At 41.9% G+C, this 24,819-nt stretch overlaps 1 long non-coding RNA gene across 1 annotated transcript; it reads right to left on the reverse strand.

The window, feature by feature from the left end:
* Positions 1–20,437: 20,437 nt before the first annotated feature.
* Positions 20,438–23,365, reverse strand: LOC147578534 (uncharacterized). Its single transcript, XR_015254302.1, has 3 exons — positions 23,228–23,365; positions 22,990–23,045; positions 20,438–20,644 (listed from the first exon to the last, which is right to left on the reverse strand). It is a non-coding gene; the product is annotated as an uncharacterized LOC147578534 (long non-coding RNA).
* Positions 23,366–24,819: the final 1,454 nt, after the last annotated feature.

A 24,819-nucleotide genomic window follows, 5' to 3' on the forward strand; every position in this document is an offset into this window, starting at 1 on the left:
AAATGAAAACAGTGCAAACAGTGAATTGTAATGCGGTGTGATACGATGAATTAAGGTGATGTTAGGAGTGGACAGAATCCCAGAAAGAGTTACAAATTTCCAAGGAGAGAGAGAGGGATAGATTGAGATAAATGAAGATGTCCTAGAAGAGAGGATATTACAGTAGGCCGTTGGGGGATAAATGGGATTCCATAGAGCATAGAAGGTTTGAAGATGGAAGAGAGGTGGTGAGGGACTCAGGAGTCTCTGACCTAGTTGCAGTGATCATGGGGCGCTTGGAGTCTTTATTTCCCTATGGAAGACAGCCTTTTCCCAGGTCTCTGTATTGGCTAATTGTGCCATTCGTTCAAGTAGTGTGAGGCAATGAGTAGTGGATGCAGAGGAAGGCCGAATCTACCTTGGAATCTCCTCTTTGAACAAAAAAGGTCTTCTATTAAAGTTGCAATCTCTTCAGCCTTTCTTTTGTCCTGCCAAACTAAGACACAGGAGAGTTAAATTTCGCCATTTGGCACAGAAAGATCAAACCTTCAGAGAATCAGAAGGGAGGGGACAGTGTTCCCCTCATTGTTCCTGATGCATTTCTAACCTGTCACCCTCACTTCAGTAACTTTATTGGCATGACAAGGCGCACAAAAAGCTTTCCAGCTGCAAGCTCTACTGCTCACAAGAAAGGGGAAGGCCTGAGGTCCCCCATTATATTCACGGGGGAGCTTCAGAGTAGGAAGGGGCCCAGCGTATGTCTGCATATTAGACAAGTCCAAACAGTTCCAGACAAGGAAGACTTCCAAGTTCCCTCAAGTGCTAATCCATAAAAGACCTGGTTGGTCTTCTTTATAAACCTAATCCTTCTGTCAATAGCAGTTAGGAGTCTGAGTACACACTGCTTCAGAAGCACTGGGTTGTACCAGCCCTTTTCTGAATTAGTTGCTGAGCAAGTACACAGCAAGCCCTTTAGAAAGCATGGGGTTATGACATCTGACCTTAGAGAAACCAAGTGACATAATCCAACTCTACACAACTCTATTTTGGGTCTGACTAATGAAAATCCCCTACTGAGGAGGAAGAAGGATCTTCAGTTTTAGGATGTATCTGAGGGTATAGGAAGAGATTAACTCTGACGGTTTTATTCTGACCTAAAGATATACAATATCTTTTAAGCTACAGCTTAAAAAATAGTCTTGATCTCTCAGAAAGGAAAATTAAATGTGGTTTGGGGAGGAATGTCTTGGACTGGAGTAAATATTGGATGCTGTAACCTGGTAGGATGTTGCTGAAACTCAGACATGTTTTCTCTGAGCTAGAAGAAAGTATGCCAAGTTTATCAGCAATGGTCCTTAGCATCAGAGGCTGTAGATGCCTGGCAACCTGGTGGGCAGGAGATTTCCATGGAGACCATATAATCCAGAGGCACCAACTTTTCCTTCCACTACATTTTTGCAAGGGGTCATGTTTTTCCTTAGTGCGTCTGGTCACCATCTAGAGAATTCAGTTAATAAGGGAATCAGAAAGAAGATTGAGCAAACTGAGTGCCTGAAAATAGTTCTTTCTTAAGAGAGTGCATAATATTTAAAGGTATTTTTTAGTTAAAAATAGAACTACCCTATGAATCAGCAATCACACTGCTAGATACTTACCCGAAGAATACAAAAATACTAATTCAAAGGGATCCATGCACGCTGGTGTTTATAACAGCATTATTTACAATAGCCAAGTTATGGAAACAGCCCAAGTGTCCATTGATTGATGAATGGATAGAGAAGATGTGGTATATGTATACACACACACACTAACACACACTAAACGGAATATGTACACACACACACACACACACACACACACACACACACACACACACACACACTAAACGGAATATTACTTAGCCATCAAAAAGAATGAAATCTTGTCATTTGCAATGACATGGATAGAACTAGAGAATATTATGCTAAGCAAAATAAATCAGTCAGAGAAGGACAAATACCATATGATTTCACTCATATGTGGAATTTAAGAAACAAAACAAATGAACAAAGGGGGAAAAAAGAGAGGCAAACTAAAACAGAGTCTTAGAGAACAAATTGGTGATTACCACAGGGGAGGTGGGTGGAGGGATGGATTAAATAGATGATGAGGGTTAAAGAGTGCACTTGTGATGAGCACTGGGTGATGTATGGAAGTGTTGAATCACTGTATTATACATCTTAAACTAATATAACACTGTATGTTAACTAACTGGAATTTAAATAAAAACTTAAAAAATAAATGATGAACACACCAGAAAAAATATACATAAAGAGATTTTTTAAAGTCTATTTATTTATTTTGAGATAGAGAGCACAAATGGGGAAGGGACAGAGAGAGAGAAGGAGAGAGAATCCCAAGCAGGCTCTGTACCACCCGTGCAGAGCCCCATGTAGGGCTTAAACTCTTGAACTGCAAGATTGTGACCTGAGTGGAAGTCAGACACTTAATTGACTGAGCCACTCAGGCGCCCCTAAAGGGATTTTTAAAATGGTAGAAACAGGTTCAGTTTTGAATGACATAAAACAAGAAGTTATTCTTCCTGCCAGAAAGTGAGAAGTCAAAAGGAAGATTAGGACACAAAAGAATAGAACTATATCCTCTCTTTGCACAATTGAGTTATGCATGAGTTACATTTGCAAACGTGATACAAGAGGGTGAACAAATTCCTACACAGTTCCAAATTCTGCAGATCTGTTTTCCCGATTTTAAATAGGAAAACTTAGGATAAGAATAAATGAACATTTCTAGAAATCCAGCTTTATATATCAGACAATGAAGAACATTATTATAGGAGTATTATAAGTTAAGCTATTTCTTATCCTACGTATTTCTTTCCATTTTACTGTTTTTAATTAGATATATTTGGCATATTGTGAAGAATATTTTTAAAATAAATTTTTTACTGGGGTGCCTGGGTGGCTCAGTTAGTTAATAAGCATCCGATTTCAGCTCAAGTCATGATCTCACGGTTCGTGAGTTCAAGCCCCGTGTCGGGCTCTGTGCTGACAGCTCAGCGCCTGGAGTCTGCTTCAGATTCTGTGTCTCTCTCTCTCTCTCTCTCTGTCCCTCCCCTGCTTGTGCCACCTGTCTCTCTTTCTCTCAAAAATAAATAAAACATTTAAAAAATTAAAATAAATTTTTTATTTTATAATAGTTTTAGATTTGTAAAATAGTTGCAAACCTAGTACAGCGGTTGCCCATATAACACCAATTTCCCCTATTGTTAACATCTTACATTAGTATGGTACACCTGTAACAACTAATGAATGCATGCTGATACATGACTGTTAACCAAAGTCTATATTCTCTTCAGATTTCCTTTTTACTTAATGTCCTTTTTCTCTCCTGGGATCCCATCCAGGACACCGCATCATATTTAGTGATCACATCCCCTTAAGTTCCTCTAGACTATGATAGTTTCTTAGACTTTTGTTTTTGATGGCCTTGACAGTCTTGAGAAGTACTGGTCAGGTATTTTGTAGAATGCTCCTCAATATGGGTTTCTTTGATGTCTTTCTCATGATTAAACTGGGATTATGGGGTTTTGAGGGGAAGACACAGAGGAAAAGTGCCCTTCTCATCGTATCAAGGGCATATTGTGTCCCCATGCCATCACCTTGATCACTGGCTGAGGAAATGTTTGTCGGATTTCTCCATAGAAATGGTACTCTTGCCTCTTCTTTGCATACTGCACTCTTTGGGAAGGAGTGCTCTTTTGATAATCATTCTCCTAGGTTTTGTCTCATTCTTGTCATTTTATACATCCTTTTCCTTCCTCTCAGCAAGAACCTGGAACTCCATGCACAAATAAGAGAAACCTGCCTTCTATGCTCTTCTACGAAGAAGTTATAAAAAAAAGCAAAGAAAAACCTTTTTTTGTGCTAGTAGAAGGTAATAGAAATAGTTTTTATTTAGAGAAGTTCCTTTTTAGAGAAGTATGTAAAAAACTCTCTCAGCACATGAAATAGGATACATGCAATTTACTATAAGGCTGGAAATTGGATCACCAGGAAGGTATTTTTTTCATTAAAAAATTTTTTTTTAATGTTTATTTTTGAGAGAGAGAAATAGAGAAAGAGAGAGAGTGTGAGTGGGAGAGGAGCAGAGAGGGAGAGAAAAAGAGAGAGAGGGACAGAGAATCTGAAGTGGGCTCTGTGCTGACAGCAGAGAGCCTGATGCGGGGATCAAACTCATAAACCGTGAGATCATGACCTGAGCCAAAGTTGGATGCTTAATGAACTGAGCCACCCAAGTGCCCCTTAATTTTTTCCCAATGTTTGCTTATTTATTTTTTATTTAGAGAGAGAGAAAGAAAGTGTGTGTGTGTGTGTGTGTGTGTGTGTGTGTGTGTGTGTGTGTGTGAGAGAGAGAGAGAGAGAGAGAGAGAGAGAGAGAGAGAGAGAGAGCAAGTGAAAGCAAGTGAGCTGGGGAGGGGCAGAGAGACAGGGAGAGAAAGAGAATTTCAAGCAGGCTCCATGGTGTCAGCTCAGAGCCTGACATGAGGCTCATGAAAGCATGAGATCATGACCTGGGCTGAGATCAAGAGTCAGACGCTTAACTATTTGAACTACCCAGGCACCCCCCCCCCCCATGAGGGTAGTTATTAATGGAAGTGGCAGTGAACCAGGGAATGAGGTCATTACCTCTTCCTTCAAGAGTGTGGACTTTGAGGACAGTGCTGGGGCGGTATTTCATTGTGCATTCCCACCATTTGAGCATTTCTGTAAACTAATGCTTGGTTCCCACTTTCCCAAGAACCAGGTATAAGATCTTGGGCCAAATTATTTCACCTTTAAACCCTCAGATCCACATTATCATACAGGGATGTTATTACCTATTTTACCAACTTTAGTGCATCTTTGACAGGTGCTCATGAAATTTGTGGGTGATGCTGCATTGAAAAGGATAATATAGGTGTATAAGCCCTTAGCCACACTCTAAAAACTTTTTCTGAAAACTGGAAGTTATTTTATAATTCCCTTGGTGACAAAACATGGCATGACCTGCTATGAGGCTATTGATAATTTTTATTTTACTTCATTTAGTACAAACTTACAGTGAGCTACAGAAATATGAGTGTGTTTAATTATGGAATACTGCCCGTACTATAATGCAGATATTATATAATGTATGACATATGTACTGTTACAGTTTTAAATTCCTAACATTTCTAAATTCTGAAACACATCCACTGCAAAGGAGTTCCGGTAAGAGACTGTAAATAGCTATGTCACGGTGTCATTATTATTTCTCTATCATTAAGTGGGACTTCTCTCAACCGTTTCTAAAACCACAGCCACTACTTTTTTTCCCTTACTTGGTGGAGACTCACAGTAAATGTTTCTATTTATATTTTCACTTATGGTATAGTCTCAAAATTCTTCAGTATTAAAGCTAAGAGGTATATGGGAAATATTATTGTTCTAGATTGTCAGATGGGTGCTTTCCCACTATGGATGAACTAGAACCCAAAGCATGTAGACAGAAGGTCACCTAGTAGTAGTAGAGGTATACAGGTAAGCCAAAAAGTCATGTGACCTTCACTCCCACGTTCTATCTCCTAGAGAACACAGCCTTTATTCCTAGTTGGTAATTTCTTCTCTGTGATTAAATCCATTTGATGGTACATTTTATTTATTCTAAAGTTTATTTATTTTGAGAGAGAGAGAGTGGGGGGGGAGGGGCAGAGGGAGATGGGGGAGAGAGACTCCCAAGCAGGCTCCATGCCATGAGCACAGAGCCTGATGTGGGGTTTGATCCTCCCAAACCCTGAGATCATGACCTGAGCCAAAATCAAGAGTCAGGGGCTTAACCATCTGAGCCACCCAGGCACCCCTGATGGTACATTTAAATCAGCTATAATTGAATACTTGCTGTGTTTTAAAAATACTACTCTTCTTTATCTATGTAACTTTTCTCTCCACCCTATCACTTTTTTTAAGTAGAATTTTTATGTGTGCGTGCATGAACAGTATGTAAATTTTGGGCTGGTTCATTATTATCTGGAGGCAAAATTTTTTTCCCACTTATTTGGTTAACTTCATCTGTTGACAGTCTGGGAAGCATTATAAATATTTTTAAACCCTATATAAAGAACTATCTTAATTAAACGCAGTACATCCCTTAGACGTCAATGAGCTGTAAAATCAGCTCTTCACCTTCAAATGCCTGATAGCTAATTTCACATGACATGCTAGCAGCAGGCAGCCATAAAGTTGAAACCGGAACAGAGTCCTCGAAGTGGATAGAGGGAAGTTTTTTGTTTGTTTGTTTGTTTGTTTGTTTGTTTATTTATTTATTTAATATAATATAATTTATTGTCAAATTGGCTAACACACAAGTGTGTAAAGTGTGCTCTTGGTTTTTGGGGTAGCTTCCCATGGTTCATTGCTTACATAGAACACCTGGTGCTCACCCCAACAATATGTTGCTTTTTTAAAACTTCCCATCTTAACCCTTAATTTTACATGGCAAACTGGGTATGTTTGACCTCTGAATTTTATTCTTCTTGGTTTGCATTCCAGATGGCTCTGGGTACAAATAGCAGAAGCATGAAAAAGGCTACTCTGATTAATAATTTGTGCTTGCTAGTGAACGAATGCATCAAAATGTGGATGGAAATGCAAAAGTCACAGTAGACCTATTAGCCCCATGTATTCACAGGAGGAGAATTGATTGGAACTAACTCTATGAATCATGTGTAGATTATGTTATCCTCGTGTGGAGTTATATGTGTGTCCTAAATATAATACTTTGTTACAATTTATTGGCCCTGATCCTACTTGTGAGACCAGAGTAAATTATTCTCTTTTAGGGTGGCATTAACAATTTCAATCTGCCTTGATGAATCATAAAGCAAGGAAAAATGTAGCAGAGTGTTTTTTCTGGATCTTTGCATGCACATTTGTACCCACCGCTTGAGTCTCTAGGGGCCTTTGTATATTCAGAAAATCCTGAGTGACAAAGTAAAATCACACATAGGTGAGACTAGCCAATCTGTTCCAGACAAATTCCTTAATCAACCACATCCAGCTGGTAAGAAAACTCCTTCCCAGTGAAATATTTTTAGCCAAGATTTGAGTCAAGAAGAGAATCTTAACATTTTGCAAGATTACTCCTATTTCCCACAGATCACATTTTGTGTTTGCGTGACAAACTCAGGTATTCTGGCCAGAGATAGCTGAGATAGTTGTGAAAGTATAATGTACTGTCTGTCATCTAAAAAGATGTTGCTTGTGACCCTCTACCAGGAGGGCATGCTCTTTGAGTCGGTTTTGCTGCAATGGAGAAAAGTGTTTCTCTGATGTGTTCACATACTCTCTTTATGTTGTCCTTGACCCTGAGGGTGGCTCTAATGAAGTTTCTTGGTAGTTTCCCTATAAGCATCTTTGTGGCACACATTTTTGCCACATAGCTAACTGGCATAAGGCAATTGTACAGTAAGACATTAAAAAAAAGCTGGTTGACAGTCGTTTTGACAATTTGTTGGTTCCATCAAGTAGTTGACAGTTTGGTTTCATTTCTCCATTGATACAGTTACACCCATTTCTGTAATACATGTGTGTGTGTGTGTGTGTGTGTGTGTGTGTGTGTGTGTATGTATAGTGGTCTATACAGTGGCACAGAGCTTTTAACCCGCATTTCCCATAGAATTTTGGAAAGTCTATCAACAGGCACGGGACAATAGGCCAAAAACAAACAACAGTGAGGAAGGCTTTCACAGTGCAGTACAAGCTCAGTTACAAATACGCATCTTGGTATTTGTAAACCGACACCTCTCAGTGAAGGACAAAATTTCAGAAAGAATAGAAGAAGTGTAATGCACAGGAGATGCATCAATAAGAAAAAACTAGGGGCGCCTGGGTGGCGCAGTCGGTTAAGCGTCCGACTTCAGCCAGGTCACGATCTCACGGTCCGTGAGTTCGAGCCCCGTGTCAGGCTCTGGGCTGATGGCTCAGAGCCTGGAGCCTGTTTCTGATTCTGTGTCTCCCTCTCTCTCTGCCCCTCCCCCATTCATGCTCTGTCTCTCTCTGTCCCAAAAAATAAATAAACGTTGAAAAAAAAAATTAAAAAAAAAAAAAAAGAAAAAACTATATATGTATATATAACGCTATGGAAGAAAGATTCTGAAGATGTGCTTAGGTACAGTCCACATTTGCACAGTATTGCCACACAACTACACCCGTTTTAAATGTATTCAAATATTTTGTATTTCACAATGAAATATTTTTGACTTTGTTATTTATTTTTCATGCTCCACATGTCCTTTTCAATGAATGTCTCTTTTATTTTTGTGTGATTTTTTTCTTTTATGGCAAAATTGCCCTATAGCCAATTAGTTCTGTGGTGAAAATGCTTACCAAAAAGATGCCAACTGTGGAAATACTGGACATGCCTGGTGAATATGGAGCAGGGAGGGGGGACACAAAATCACAAAATGACACTGGGACTCCTTGGACAGCTTCCTGCCATGGAAGCTTGGGTGGCTCTTGAAAAGTAACAGAATGTACAAGGACGAAAGATCCAGAAGAAACTGGGGTTGGTGAGAAACTGCCAAATCATGTTTCAAAAACAATCTTTAGCTTCTTTCCTCATCCAAGTCTGAGACATTATCATGCATTTTATTTTATTTATTTTTTTTTTTTTTAATTTTTTTTTTTTCAACGTTTATTTATTTTTGGGACAGAGAGAGACAGAGCATGAACGGGGGAGGGGCAGAGAGAGAGGGAGACACAGAATCAGAAACAGGCTCCAGGCTCCGAGCCATCAGCCCAGAGCCCGACGCGGGGCTCAAACTCCCGGACCGCGAGATCGTGACCTGGCTGAAGTCGGACGCTTAACCGACTGCTCCACCCAGGCGCCCCTATCATGCATTTTAAATCCACCCTCCTCCTTTATCAAATTAGAGTTTTCTCTTTTGTTACTATGAAGAGTCTCTTTTGCATTTTGATGAAGGTACTTTGTTTTACTTGTGCATTTGTGACTCCTTCATCCTGGAACCTGGAGAATGAGGTGAAATAAATTTAGGCAGGAGTCTGAGAAACCTGAGACATCAAAACAAGCCTAAGATCCCTGCCCTCCCTAGCCAGCCATTCTTCCCCTTGCAGGTTTACATTACAGAGAACGGGACGAGCAAAGCTAAGGGCAGAATAACACACACTGATTTGTATCCATCTTTCTGTTTTGTTTTGTTTTTTTAATTTTAGAGAGAGACAGCATGAGTGTGGGGTGGGGGGAGTGGCAGAGAGGGAGAGAGTGAGTCTGACACGGGGTTTGATCCCACGACCCTGAGATCATGACCTGAGCCGAAATCAAGAGTTGGACGCTCAACCAGCTGAGCCACCCAGGCGCCCCTGTGTCCATCTTTAAATCTGATGCTAGAAGCACCCATAAATCTGATGTTAATGAAGAGGAGGAAAGTTCCACTCCTACCTGTGCCTTCTAAAGAACATGCTTCCTGTATCTTAGGATATAAGGGTGGGATCCCTATGGTTAAAATGGGGCATAACCTGGGGCGGCTGGGTGGCTCAGTCGGTTGAGTGTCCGACTTCAGCTCAGGTCATGATCTCACAGTTTGTGAGTTCAGGCCTTGCGTTGGGCTCTGTGCTGACAGCTCGGAGCCTGGAGCCTGCTTCGGGTTCTGTGTCTCCCTCTCTCTGCCCCTCCCCCACTCATGCTCTGTCTCTCTCTGTCTCTCAAAAATGAATAAACATTAAAAATTTTTTTTAAAAAATGGGGCATTACCTGCATTCACTTGTATATATTTACTTAAACTACATGCTAATATTAAGTGAAATGAAGCAATACTGCTGTCAGCTGCAACATGTGCAAGCTTCAATATCAGGAAAAAAATTATGAAATGTGCAGGAGATTTTTTAAATGAGTCAATTTGATTTTATCATCACAAAAGACCTTGACACAGAAAGAAAAACAAATCAGGCTAAGTTGACAGTAGTTATTTAAAATGGTGAGTTGCTAAAACAATATTGATTTTCCCAAAATGAGCAAGAGAAGTAAAGTGTCCAAAAGTTCTATTTAGGTAACTGTGAGCAACAGATAAATTTGAAAAATAGTGTTAGAGTACTTACTTTTTAAATATTTTATACTGGAAAAAGTTGTTACACTGAATTTAAAGAACTTAACTTTCTAGTGAGCAGTTTTATTATTTAAAAAGAGGCAGACAGTAGCGCCTGGGTAGCTCAGTCAGTTAAGCGTCTGACTCATGACTTCAAGCTCAGGTCATGATCTCATGGCTCGGGAGATCGAGCCCCGCAACAGGCTCTGCGCTAACAGTAAAGAGCTTGCTTGGGATTCTCTCTCCCCCTGTCTCTTTGCCCCTCCTGCGTGTGCATGCACTCCCTCTCTCTAAATAAATAAGCATTTTTTTGAAAGGCGCACACACACACATATTTGAATGAACTAATGATCTCTAGACAACTGCTCCCATCCACTTTCAGCGGAAATTCGTTGGATCGTAAGCATGAGGTAGCAGCTCTTGGGTGCAGTCATCACAGAGAAGTGCTGGTGCCAAGGGATATCGTGAGCATTCATTTCTGGACTGGGCCGCGGTCTACTGGGCAGCTCCCAGGGATCTCTGGTTTGCTCCTAGGTCAAAGACCTTTGCAGTCCTGCCTGTTCCTCCTGTTCAAAGTTTTCTAATTTGGGCAGTGGGTTTAAGGGCAATGACGATGTATTGTTTGCCCCGAGGCACTCAAAAGCCAAGAGGGGACAGTCACTGTCTTCATTGCATTCGTTTCTTAGGACTCTTGTAACAAAGTGCCACAAACTGGGTGGTTTAGAGCAACGGAATTTACTGTCTCACAGTTTTGGAGGCCAGAAGTTCCAAAACAAGGTGTCAGCAGGATCACACATGCTCTGAAGGTGCTAGAAGGGTCTGTTCCAGGCCTTTCTCCTGGCTTCTGGTACTCCTTTGGCCTGTCGTTACATAACCTTCAATCCTCACATGCCCTTCTTTCTCTGTGGGGGTCCCTGTGTCCAGATTTTCTTTTCTTTTCTTTTTTTTTTAAGTTTATTTATTTATTTTGAGAGAGAGAGAGAGGCAGAGAAAGAGAAGGAAAGAGGGGTGCCTGGGTGGCGCAGTCGGTTGGGCGTCCGACTTCAGCCAGGTCACGATCTCGCGGTCCGTGAGTTCAAGCCCCGCGTCAGGCTCTGGGCTGATGGCTCAGAGCCTGGAGCCTGTTTCCGATTCTGTGTCTCCCTCTCTCTCTGCCCCTCCCCCGTTCATGCTCTGTCTCTCTCTGTCCCAAAAATAAATAAACGTTGGAAAAAAAAAAAATTAAAAAAAAAAAAAAAAAGAGAAGGAAAGAAAGTATCCCAAGCAGGCTCCACGCTGTCAGCGCAGAGCGTGACGCGGGGCTCAAACTCACAAACGTGAAATGGTGACCTGATCCAAAAATCAAGAGTCAGACACTCAATCAACTGAGCCACCCAGGCAGCCCCAAATTTTCTCTTTTTAGAAGGACCACTACTCATAGTGGTTAGGGGCTCACCCTATTCCAGTTTGAGTTCATTTTAACTTATCTGATTTCCTCTGCAATGACCCTATTTCCAAAGATCACCTTGTGAGGTACTGGGGGTTAGGACTTCCACATAAGCATTTGTGGGGGGACACCATTCAACATGTAACACTCATCAAGTCTGTTTCCTGTATATTTAACTTCTATTCCGGCCCCTGCTGCTGTATTGGGGTGTTTCTGGCTTCTGCAATGGGGAAGTGTCCCCAAGGAAATTATTCTGTGCAGAGGGAAGGCAGGTGAGGGACTCCTCTGATAGCTGAATTTTCAACTCGATTTCGAAATCATCTTCTGTCTTTGTGAGTGCTGCCTGAAACATCAATAAAGACTTTTCAAACCTCTAATGTCAGTCTTGTCAACAGAGGAAACATGCATCACTGCCCTTCCAACTTGATCATCTCAAGGGCTTTTGCTGTGATTTTATGGCTTCTGTCATTCAATTCCCAGTTGACTTCAAAAGGGAAATAAAGCGTTGTTTTGCCCTATTCTTGAAGTGGCTGTAGGAGACTAGAGAAATAACCATTTGCAGAGGGAGCATTCAGAATTAGTGGACCAGGATTAATATCTATCAGGAAACCGGGGAAAAAACAAACTCACTTGGAGGGCAGAGGAAATCCTGCAGCTCCCATCCAAGGGTGGCGATTTCTTCCCTCTGGTGACATCATCTAAGTTCAAAGTGACACAGGCAAACCTGTTCTTTTTAGGATTTTCCAGATTCATTCTCCTCTATTAAGAGTTTAGCTTCTCCTTCTCTGATAACTGGCAGAAATTATTTAAAGTGGTCTGAAACCAGATTTCAAATTTTCATTCAAGATTCGAAAGCTGATAGGCCAAAATGTATACCTCTTATTTCCCACCCTGGGCAACTGACCAAAAACAAGAAGCAGAGTGGAGAAAAAGTGGCCATCCAGAAAACTAAAAGCAAAAGCAAAAAGTAACCAAATCAGATCATGTTAGGAAAATAAGAGCAAGAAGGACAATGAGTAAGGGAGAGGGTTAATAGGAGGAGTAGAAAGAAGTGTTGGAACAGAAGGCTGTTACTAAGAGGTTACTCAATTGCAAAGTTGTAACCAAAACATAAAAAGTAGTGGTCATTTCCCAAGTCTTTGCTCACCATGGAGTCAGTCTTTAAATTTTTAAAAATTTTTTTTTCAACGTTTATTTATTTTTGGGACAGAGAGAGACAGAGCATGAACGGGGGAGGGGCAGAGAGAGAGGGAGACACAGAATCGGAAACAGGCTCCAGGCTCTGAGCCATCAGCCCAGAGCCCGACGCGGGGCTCGAACTCCCGGACCGCGAGATCGTGACCTGGCTGAAGTCGGACGCTTAACCGACTGCGCCACCCAGGCGCCCCGGAGTCAGTCTTTAAAATCAAAACCTCAAGGAATGTGAATAAAGAAAGGTAGTCCTAGTGTGTCCGATAATGAGTGAATGCGTGCACTCTGTAATCCAGAACCTGAATGCCTCATCCTGATGTGTGTGTGTTGGTGGTGCCCAAGATGCCTTTTCCCAGGGACACCAGGGACACCAGGGATAGCCACATGGATGCGAGAAGGTCAAGGCTCAGTTTTCCAAGGAATCTCTAGTTGCCTCCAGGAGTTTTAAAGTCGGTGTCCATTGTTAAATCCTTAAGGATAGGAGTGGCCGGTGAGATCCAACCTATCTGCCTTCTAGTTCTCTGTTCTCTTTTGGAGGCTCTAGGGAAGAATATGCTTCTAGGCGTGTTCAGGTTGTTGGCAGAATTAAGTTCCTGTGGCTGTAGAACTCAGGTCCTTTGTCCCTTCAGGCTATGAGCAGGAGCTGTTTTCAGCTCATATTTCTGGCCACTTACTTGGTCCCTTCGTTTTCAGGCAGCAGTGGAGAACTTTTCCATGTTGAATCCCTGTTGTGCTTCCCCATCTTGGATTTTCTCTTTTTCTGCAACCAGCCAGAGAAAACCCTCTGCTTTTAAAGAGCTCATAGGACTAGTTCAGGCCTAATATATGATAGAGATAATTTCCCTATCTTGAGCTCAGCTGGTTTGGAAGCTTAATGACATCTGTACAATCCTTTCATTGTGGTGTTTGATTGAATAACTGAGAGAAGGAGTTTATACCTTAAGGGTTGTGAATCTTGAAGGACTATCTTAGAATTCATCCTACCACAGGGTCCTCCTTCATTAGCGGTACTTTTGCTGAAATGGTAAGAAGCCAATTTGCTATATGTATAGACACAGATCTCTAAATAGCAGAAGACTGCAATAAAATTGCATGATAAATTGTTCAAGATTGCTACAGTATTTTTAAAAAATGTCTTCTATTTACAACAGCAGTTCTTAACAGCTTTGCATCAATAGGGTGACTTTAAAACGAAAGTCAGCGTTGGGGGACTTTGTGTGACCCCACATCCCCATCCAATCTGCTGATTGAATAGACACCTAATAATGACCATTTTGGTTTCGAATCTGAATTATGTAGCAAAAAGATACACTCATATAAAGGTTTAACTTTTGCTGGCACAGTAATGAATCTTAGAAATGAAAATAAATAAAAGGCTTCTCACAAAATATTTTGGAAAGTAGTGTAATCCACAAAGACCAACATGGAAAAGACCTATTATCGCACTACCCAGAGGCAACCTCTGTTAAGCTTTTGCCATTCTGTCTCAGTGTTTTTTCTCTCTTCCTATATGTAAACATGTGTGTTAGGGTCCAATCAGGAGACAGAAATCACACAGCAATTTGGACATAGAAAATTTATTGTAAAGAACTATTAACTATAACATAGGTGTAATTAGGAAGGTGAAAACAAAACTCAAAAGAATACCCTAAGGCTGAGAAAGAACATCCAAGGGAGGAACGACTTTAAAGGAGGGGCCTCCTTCCCAAAGCAGACACAGGCCTTCCTGGAGAGGATGACAGCCCCACCGGATGGTGACATTCTTGGGTTGCCTGAGCCAACACTGGTCCACAGAGACCAGGCAATCAGGGAACATACCTCTGCAGGGCAGGTGCTCAGAGGCAGTTGGGTTCCCAAGAGTCAGCTTGCTAGCAAGATGAATGGAGCCTGGGATGACGGTGTCCCTGTTGGGAAGACTGCAGCAAGGTGGTCGCTGGCTGGGGTGGGGCTGAGTGTCTGCTGAGGGACAGCATGCTCTGGGTGTGCATCTGGGGCAAAAGCGTCTGGTAGTGGTATTGAAGGAAGAAGAAAAATGAAAGAAAAGTTCTGGAATCAGGAGAGGAAGCTTCTTCCTCCTGCATTTTCTCTCTTCTTCCCTCTACTGACCAACCTAACATCATGCTTGCTGCCAAGGAAAAATGAGTAAAGAGCCCGGCCTGTTAAGGCAGAAGAGGTAATCAAGTTAGATTTGGAGCTGAGAGGCAATATGTTGCCAAACTGAGATCACAGCATATGTCTTGTTTTGGAACTTGCTTTGTTTACTTCAAAATATACTAAGAACATTTTTCCATGTGATAAAAATATTCTTTTACCACATTATTTTTAATGGGTATATAATATTCCATATTATGGATGACCCACAAATTGTTTAGCCAGTTCCCAGTGTGGCCACATTGATGTTATGTCTAACATATTCTTGCCATATTCTTATTTCCTAAGGATAAAGTCCTAGCAGTGAGATTCCTGGGTCAAAGTCTATATACTCAATGCCCTGAAATTTTCCTTCAGAAGGTAACAGCATGTTTGAAAGCAACAGGTCTTAGTAAAATTTCTGCACTTCATTTTTTACTGTGTTCTAATTTAAAAAAAAACCCTGCTAATTAAATGAATTTTATAATGGTAATGAAATAGTCCAGGTGAAAACAGTTCTTTTAACAACATTTAATAATGAGTGATACCAAAGAACTATTTTAAATGATAATGAAGTGGCTATTAGTACAGTACCAAAGAGGGAGAAATGCTCAGAACTTACAAATGAAGACTCTGATTATTCCAAACATAAATTTCAAACTGTAAACACAGAACTTATTGTAATGAACCATTTTAGTATTTTACAAAGGAAGAGACAAAAATGTAATAATCTGTTCCAAAAGGGTTGCCTTTATAAAAAAAAATCAGTGATAATTAGATTTCTACTCTTCTACATGGAAAAATACAGTGGAAAAAAAAATACCTAGGAGGAAAAAAGACATGGGATGAAGAAGGAGGGAAGAAAGGAAGAAAGAGAAAGAGGGAAAAAAAGAGAACAAGAAGTCAGAAAGGTTAAAAAAAAATTACAGGGAGGGTGCTATGGAAAACAGTATGGAGGTTCCTCAAAAAATTAAATAGAACTATACCATATGACCCAGCAATCCCACTTCATCCCAAAGGAAATGAAAACAGAATTTCAAAAAGATATCTGTACTTGTGTGTTCATTGCAGCCTTATTTACTATAGCCAAAGAATGGAAACAATCTAAGTGTCTATCAGCAGACGAATGGGTAAAGGAACATGAGATATATGAGATACAGACACGTACATATTTACACATATGGACATATATACATATAGGCATGTGTGTATGTGTATGTATATGTGTATCTATATCTACACACACACATACACACACACACACGCACACTGGAATATCATTCAGCCATGAGAAAGAAGTCCTGCAGGTTGCGACAACACGGATGCATCTTGATGGCACCACACTAAGTGAAATAAGCCAGACAGAGAAAGACAAATACTGCATGATATCACTTTTATGTGGACTCTAAGAAAAAAGAGATAAATTCATAGAAATGGGGAATAGAAACTGCTACCAGGGACTGAGGTGGGGAAGGGGATAGGGAAAGATGGGTAAAAGGGCACAGACTTGCAGCTGTCAAACAGGTGAGCTCCGAGGAGGCAATGCAAAACATGGTGACTATCCTTGATAACGGCTGTATTGTTTAATTGAAACTTGCTAAGAGAGTAGAATTTAAATGTTCTCACCGCCCCCCAAAGATAAGTATGTGAGATGATGGGTGTGTTAATTAATTCAATGGGGGGTGTCCTTTCACAGTGTATAGATATATCAAATCGCCATGATGTTCACTTTAAATATCTTATCATTTTATTTGTAAATTATACCTCTATGAAGCTGAAATAAAAATAAAAAGGCAGGAAGGAGAGAGTAATGAAGAAAAGAAAATGAGGAAGGAAAAAAATAAGGAGCACGAAAGTAGAACACAGGCAAAAAAGAGAAGATATTTTTAAGCAAACTCCATCTCTGGGATGGTAATATTTAATGGGCTAAATATCAAAACATTTTTTAATGTTTATTTTTGAGAGAGAGACAGAGTGTGAGTGGGGGAGGAGCAGAAAGAGAGGGAGACACAGGATCCGAAGCAGGCTCCAGGCTCTGAGCTGTCAGCAAAGAGTCCGACACAGGGCTCAAACTCGTGAACCGTGAGATCACGACCTGAGCCAAAGTTGGATGCTTTACTGACTGAGCCACCCAGGTGCCCCCAAAACATTTTTGAGTATAAGGAGTATGTAGCTTAAGAGAGACATGCTTGCAGAAACTGAGCCTTAATTGCCCAAATTGCCAGAGAAGCAGAAGTGGCAGTGTTTTTGTGACCGGTGTATGGTTGGGCCCTCTCATCATGCACGTACAGATGTGTGTGGATTTCTGCACTGCCACACAGTCTCCAATGCTTTCATTTGTTATGAAGCACCTCAAAATAAACGGCACAAGATTTGGGAGTAGACACACCAAGCATCTCCATCATGGTGTGGTAAAGTTTATTTGCTGATGGGTGAGTTGTGCTGGCATGAATTCTCAACAAGCCTAATGGGGGTCTGGCCGGCAAAGGAGCCAGCACAAAGTCAAAGCCGCTGAGGGAAGGCAAGTCTTCCGGCAGATGTCCTGTGTTCACAGTCCCGATAGAATGTTCTTTGGAGGCCACAGATTCATTATGTCAGAAAGGGTAGAGCAGAAGACACTGGAAGAGATCCAACACTCTCTGGGCTTAGATCATGGTCATTGCCCTGAACTTGTTCCAACAGGTATTTTTTTGCACAAAGAGCTTCATCAGGTGGAGTGAAACTAAGTAAAGTTCAAGTACGGGTGCTCTTTCAGAGTACGGGGATTCACACTACTCCTTGGAAAAAAAAGAAATCCATTGCTACTCCTCTACTATTTCCCCTCATCTATTTGGGAGCTGGCAAATTGATTTGATAAAACAGTGATAGATTTGTCGGATTAAGATAGTAATTTACTTCCATTAATTTGAGAGACATCAGTGTCTCACAGTGAGAAGAAATATGGCTACCCTGGTGGGATACATTTAAATTCATTAGATTTTCCAGCTTTCATCGGAGACACTGAGACTTTTTCTTCATAGCCGATAAATCCTTTCAGTTTGTACTTCAAATGGCACTAAACAAGCACTCATCAATTTATATTTTAAATTCTCCTAATAATATCCAGTTGGATAAATCTGTTTAATTAGCAGTGGGCCAATGCTTTCTTGGCCCACTGCAAGTCCAGTTACCAGAATAAAAGAAAGGCATGGAGAGCCGCTGGTTGGAAAAAACATGCCTCCGACAATGGCGGGGAACAAGAAGAGACATTCTCCCAACAAATGTTAACCCAGGGAAAAAAAATTTGAATATATACAAAAGATTAAATTAACAATAGATGAATGGCAAATGAGAAAGCTGCCAGTGACCAGACTTTCTCAGGAGCCAACCTTTAACAATATGGATTATTTCGGATAATTCATGGTTTGCCACTCTTTATTCTTTGTCTCCTCTGTAATATCCAGGGCCCATCTTAGACAGATAATTAGGGCATTATCATATTCCTTAACTAAGTCGGACAAATTGCACTGTGCTTCGTGGTAAACCAACCTAGGGCTCTATCATTAGCATTGTCTAATTGTTCCGAATAAAGTCTTTGCCTTTTTAATTGCATCAACTTTATTTGTCAATACTCAAGAAAGAGTGACTGTTTCCTTTCCTGTTGGGCTTTGTGAATGTGCTAGTCACTAGGTACTCTTACAGTTAACACAGGCCGCAGCATGGTAAAATGTAAGAAAATGTAAAGGTCAAAAACATGTTTCTATTATGAAAAAAATGAATGCTAATGACATAATTTTTTCAGCTCATCAGGCTCTTTGCTAAGTGCTGCTGTTATTGCCAGATCAGTAGTGTATAACAAAGAAGTGCTTTCTGCAGCCTGCTTCATTAGTCTGCCCTGTAGGACCTCACCTCCAGACCTTTCACTAATCTGTTGGCCAGCTCAATAGTCTTGTTAGTTCTATTCACTTCGTCCTGACTGCGGATTTTCTCAGCTGTAGCCCTCCCAGAGGCCGTGGCGAAGGCAGCCAGGTTTGTGTCTAGTTCCTTTAAATAAAAACAGTGAGAGACAACTTTGGACATTGTCAGAACAAGTAAAAATATCGCCACTGACTTATTTCATATTGCAGAAAGTTAAATTACACAGTGTGCCCCAGAAGTAAACACAACTGCGTTCGGGAGACTGTGCCAATTCGCACAATGAGAAGGTGCAGTAGGGGAAATGGAAGAAAAGGACGTTCGGCAGTTTATGTAATTTTTGTTGTTTGTTCAGAACGGCACCGAGGACAAAAAAAGAACATACACACAAATTCAAAATCCTAGTGGGAAATGGAGAATGTCATTTTCGCAGACAAATTACCTGAAGTCATGAAGATTTAATACAATTGATTTGTGTGTACCATTAGTGCCAATAACACACTTAATACGAAGTGTCTCCAAACATTTTGCATTGAGTGCTGCCTGCAAGATAAAGCCCAGGGGAAGCTTTTAAGGTGAGATTTGAAGAGCTGTGATGAATCAACGGCTCAGAGGGAGGGAACCGGGCTGGGAGCTGGGGTGGTGCCAGTGAGAGCACGACTTCCAGCTGGGGATGTAATGGAGAAAGGGAGCCAGGGAGATTGGGGGTCCCATTGAGCATGCTGCAGTGACAATGGAACTCACTGAGGATAAGTGGAAAGAATGGTTAGGAAAATGAAGGCTGCGCATGTACGTGCATTCAGGAGACTTGGCTGTTTCTTTGGGGGAGAGGGAAGGTGAGGAAAGGGAGATTTGGAAAAGAAAAGGCAACATTCAAGAAGAATCATTGTCCAAGTTGTGTTCAAGTAGTAAAAGAACCATTTGTGGATGTGTGTTTCTGATTGGCTGCTCTCTTTCGACAAATCATCTGCTCATTTAATGTTTATAAAGAACTTCCACGAAGGCAGGGAAACTGTTTATGTTCTCACCAGTATATTGGGAAGGCATTTGTAGGTATGGCATTGTGCAGAGTATTTTGCTCATGATATTTTTATGAAAAAATACATTAACACTGGAATAATTAGTAAGAACCAGAAAAACTCTCTTCAGATATGTAACATATGAGAATCTCAAAGTTCCTTTGGTATGACTACCTGTTTACACAAGGGCTGCTGAGCCATTATCAGTCTGTTTTATTATTAGGGAAACGGAGGCCAGGAGCCTAACTGGAAGTAGGAAAGAATTGTTTATAGAACCTGAGGGAAGGAACTCAGTCAGTGTTTCTTGGGCCTGTGGAATTATTCTTTTAGCCTGGCCCTGATCTAACTACTACTTAAAACTCCTCAGGCCAGTTAAGCGACATCCCCCTCCAACCTTCTGATCCCTCCTTTCTTTCCTAACAGCTGGATCATGGTTATATGCCTACAAAACCATTGTAGATCATTAAACTGAATTAGGAGAAAAGACCAGACATTGCAAAGTCTATCCAGTATCTTATATTATCAGCCTGCATGGATGATAACACAGATGATAAAGTAGACAACCTTTCATCAGGTAGAACAATTATCCCTTACTTTCTAGAACCCTCTGATTCTATTAGACAGACGGCTGCTAGGGCTGCCATAACAAAGTTACGTAACAAAGTGCCATAACAAACTGGGTGGCCTAAACAATAGGTATTTATTGTCTCCAAGTTCTAGAGGCTAGAAGTCCAAGACCAAGGTGTTGGCAAGGTTGGTTCCTTCTGAGGGCTGTGATGGGGAATAGTTCCATGCTTCTTCCTGATGCTCTGCTGGCAGTCTTTGGTGTTTCTTGTTCACTCTGATCTCTTCCTTTATCTTCACATGGTATTCTCCCTGTATGAATGTCTTCAAATTTCCCATATATATATTTTTAACATTTACTCATTTTTGAAAGGCAGAGAGAGACAGAGCACGAATTGGGGGGGTGGGGTGCAGAGAGAGAGAGGGAGAGACACAGAAACAGAAGCAAGCTCCAGGCTCTGAGCTGTCAGCACAGAGCCTGATGCGGGGCTCGAACTCACAGACTGCGAGATCATGACCTGAGCCGAAGTTGGCCGCTTAACCGACTGAGCCACCCAGGTGCCCCTCAAATTTCCCATTTTTTTATTAAATTTTTTTCAACGTTTTTTATTTATTTTTGGGACAGAGAGAGACAGAGCATGAACGGGGGAGGGGCAGAGAGAGAGGGAGACACAGAATCGGAAACAGGCTCCAGGCTCTGAGCCATCAGCCCAGATCCCGACGCGGGGCTCGAACTCACGGACCGCGAGATCGTGACCTAGCTGAAGTCGGACGCTTAACCGACTGCGCCACCCAGGCGCCCCAAATTTCCCATTTTTATAAGGACACCGGTAACATTGGATTGGACCTGCTGTAATGACCTCATTATAACTTGATTAACCCTATAAAGATTCTGTCTTCAAATACAGTCACTAGGGGTTAGCACCTCAGCATAAGAATTTTGGGGGTGCACAGGGGTGCCTGGGCAGCTCAGTTGGTTAAGCGTCCGACTCTTGGTTTTAGCTCAGGTCATGAACTCAAGGTTCATGAGTTCAAGCCCCCCATCGGGCTCTGCGCTGACAGCTCTCTCCCTCTCTCTCTGCCTTTCCTCCACTCACATGTGCACGTACTGTCTTTCTCAAAATAAATAATAAATAAACTTAAAAAAAAAAAAAGAATTTTGGGGGGTGCACAATTCAACAGCTGCCAGCTGCCAGACACTGGACTATGAAGTTAAAGGGGAAGGATGGTACAAAGATGAGTAAGGTGTATGGTCCCTGAACTCACAGACTCACAATTCAGTAGAGAGATAGGTTGATGTGCAAATGAGGGCAAACTAAAAAAAAAAGAATTTATAGTTAAGTGCAGCCACAGTGAGCCTGAGGGGCTGAGAAACCCAAGTCATTTGTTTCTGGAGAGGGGAGGAAAGAGGGCAGTGACCCAGGCCTCTACTTAAGTTCCTCCTTTATTCGTGGGCCTGAGGGGAGTATGTCCCCCGCATGTTGATGTGGGTGCCCTGCCAGGGGTGAGCCTAGCAGGGGCATGGATTCTCATCACCTCACCGTCAGGTGGCAGGTGATCCTCTGGTTCTGTGACTAAGGTGGGTCGGAGGGCAGAGCACTTGATGTTTGGGATCGGGAGGAAGGGGGAGCACTGAGGGCTGGCACCTATAGGGTGGGAGTTTTGTCTTCAGCCCAGGTGCTTTAGGAACCCATGGGGACCCAGTGCTGGGACGGGAGGAGGGGTCCCCTCAGCTCTCCTTAGCTTCACAGCCTCTGGAGAAAAGTAGGCCCAGGAGGTCTCTTCAGATGTCTTCCCCATTCCCTAATGAAAGTTCTTCCTGCTGGAGGCCATCCACTGCCTCCCTCTCCCTTCTCCTCAGTGAAAGTGGAGAACAGTGAACTGCCTATGGGAACCACCCTACAATCTTGTTGAGAGTTGGATCCTTTACGGACTGTTACCAAATTTCAAAAATTTATGGTTCAACAATTCTTTGGAAGAGCATTTGAGTTCATTCTGGAGGGAAAGAAAAAAAGGTAGGAGCAGGAAAGTAGGGAAAGGACAGAAAAGAAATTTGTTGGAAGTGCAGGAAGCCCCATGGAGGAGGGGGAGGGAGGACAAGGGATTTCTGTGAGGGCAACAGAAGCCAGACCCCGGGCTTTTATTCTTTTTTTGCTCAAATCTGTCCCTCACACCCCTTGTCAGAGTTACGTCTCCAAAGCACGGACTGACCGCCCCCCCCCCCAATAAAAAATTTTGTCACTGTTCCTCATCATCTCTAGAATAAAGTCCAGACCCCTTGGTATATCACACAGGAGCCTCTATGGCCTGGCTTTTGCCTGCCTCTCAGACCTCCCCGGCCCCTACCTCCATCCCTGTTTCACAGAATTTCTTTCCATTCCTAGAAGAAGTCATGCTGTTTCACACCCTAGAACCTTGTAAATGCTGTTTTCTCTGCAGAATCTTTCAGGCTTCCACGCTTGCTCCTCATTCGAATATGTCACCTCCTTCGCAAAAGCTTTCTCTGAACGCCAGGCAAGAATAGTCCCACATCTACCCTTCCCTCAGTTCCCACAGCCTTGTTGCTCATCATAGTACAATACAAATAATATTATATTATAATTATATATGTCTCATCCGTCTCTCCCTCCAGACTGTGAGCTATTGTAGGAGAGCTTTGTTTTACTCACCTTGGAGGCCCCAGCCTTCAGCACATGGCCTGGCATGTAGCTTTCACAGTAAGCCTCTGCCAAATGAATGCATATTGGTAAGGCTTAGGAAAGAGAAGGGAAGACAGGAAAAAGCAAGAGAGAAAGGCAGAAAGACTAGGTGAAGGGAAGGAAAAGACAGGAGAGAAAAAGCAGAAGCATTGTGATTCTTCACGACTCTTAAGAACCGCCCCCCCCCCCCATTCACCTCCCCACCCACTTCAGTTCACTAGTTCATTATGGCATTACAGAGCTAGCCACTAGGCACTACTCTGGGAACCGTGGATATGGAAATGAAACACATAGGATCTGTCCTCAAGAAGCCCCCAGTTTAGGTGGTGTTGGGGGGAGGGATGCAAAGAGAAGGTAACCGGTAAAAGGACAACCAATGAGCAAGTCCGTGTTTACCACGCGGTACCGTGGGGGAGGGGCAGAGGGTGTGACTCACCAAGTCTGCAGGAGTGGAGGCATTCTGACAATCCAGTGGGTCTGCTGAACAAGAATAATGAGTGGAAAGCAAGGAAACAAAGGAAGGGGGCTACTGATGTTTAATTTGTAAAGGAAAGCCTTTAAAATTCAGTGCTTTCAGTTTTTATTTTTACATCTGAAACTGGCGGGACCGGCAGTGTTTCTTGAGGTATAGACCTTCTGGTCCTCTTCAGCATATTGTACAAAACTGATGGAGGTATTTGAGGTTGCCCAGGGAATATAGGATTCAACCACCTGAGCAGTGTCTTTCAGTTTGATATTGATCGCTTAATCAGGAGGAGAAGGTTTATAATTTACGTTGGGGACTTCCTTCTTTTCTCCTGGATTCGTTTGGGTTTTCGTGACCGAAGCAACAAACCACTCGCTCAAAGCCAGGTCTGTATCTCTCCAGTGCGTGTCGGACCCTGGAGATTCAAAGTGAGATGCCCATGCTCCCTATGTAGACAGTGGCACCAAGAGCTCATATCACGCTGCATGTACAAGAATTGGAGACCTTAAGTCGTCATGGTTTTCTTTTAGGTTCTCTTTTCTGAGTCTGTTTTGTTTGACTGTAGTTGTTTCTGACATTCTGAAAAGAAGTGCTAAACCGATAAAAGACAACATCATTATCCCCCATCTTTCCGTGTGGTGGATAACAAGACCTACCCCTTCTCTTCCAGTGCATATCAATGTGATGAATATGGGGGAAAAAATGTAAGTGTCCGAGTCCCTTTCTTTTTCAGTCTCTCCCTCTCTTTTTTCCCTTCCTTCCCTCCTTCTTTCTTTTTTTAAGCGCTGCCCTTTTCAAAACAAGGGGAGATTCAGCATAGTTCCCGTGCCCCAGTGATCCAGTGGTGTCACATCACTATGGCAATTGCTGCCCAGGGCAGGAATGCTGAGCAGCTGTAATCGTGCAACGCCTTATTGCTGGTGCATGTCAATCAGAACCTATGAATTGAGAAAAATTTGCTCTGTTCATTCTGTTAAATGATGTATCCAATTAAACCTGTTAGAATTCATGATCTTCAGTCAAGGTTAAATGAAAGTAGTTACTCCTGTCAGCTAGGTGATTAAATGCTGCCTACATCAGGCACATTTATGTGCAAAATTAAAATTTTGGTATAAAGCATGAATCTTTATGCATGCCAGTTAATTATCTTGCAGTTCCTCCACTTATTAAATGCCCACTGCATTTCTTCTTAATCATCAGCTTCCTTTCAAAACTTATTTCCTACTTCACATTACAGCACATTTCAGTGTTTAAATGAAATGCCGTACCAATGAAAACTTTCTCTTTTTGAGGGCTTGGCTTGTCCTATGCTACTGAAAATAATCATTATTAAC

Source organism: Puma concolor, chromosome C1 (genome assembly GCF_028749965.1).
Source record: "Puma concolor isolate L17-30 chromosome C1, mPumCon1.1.hap2, whole genome shotgun sequence".
Taxonomy (NCBI): Eukaryota; Metazoa; Chordata; class Mammalia; order Carnivora; family Felidae; genus Puma; species Puma concolor.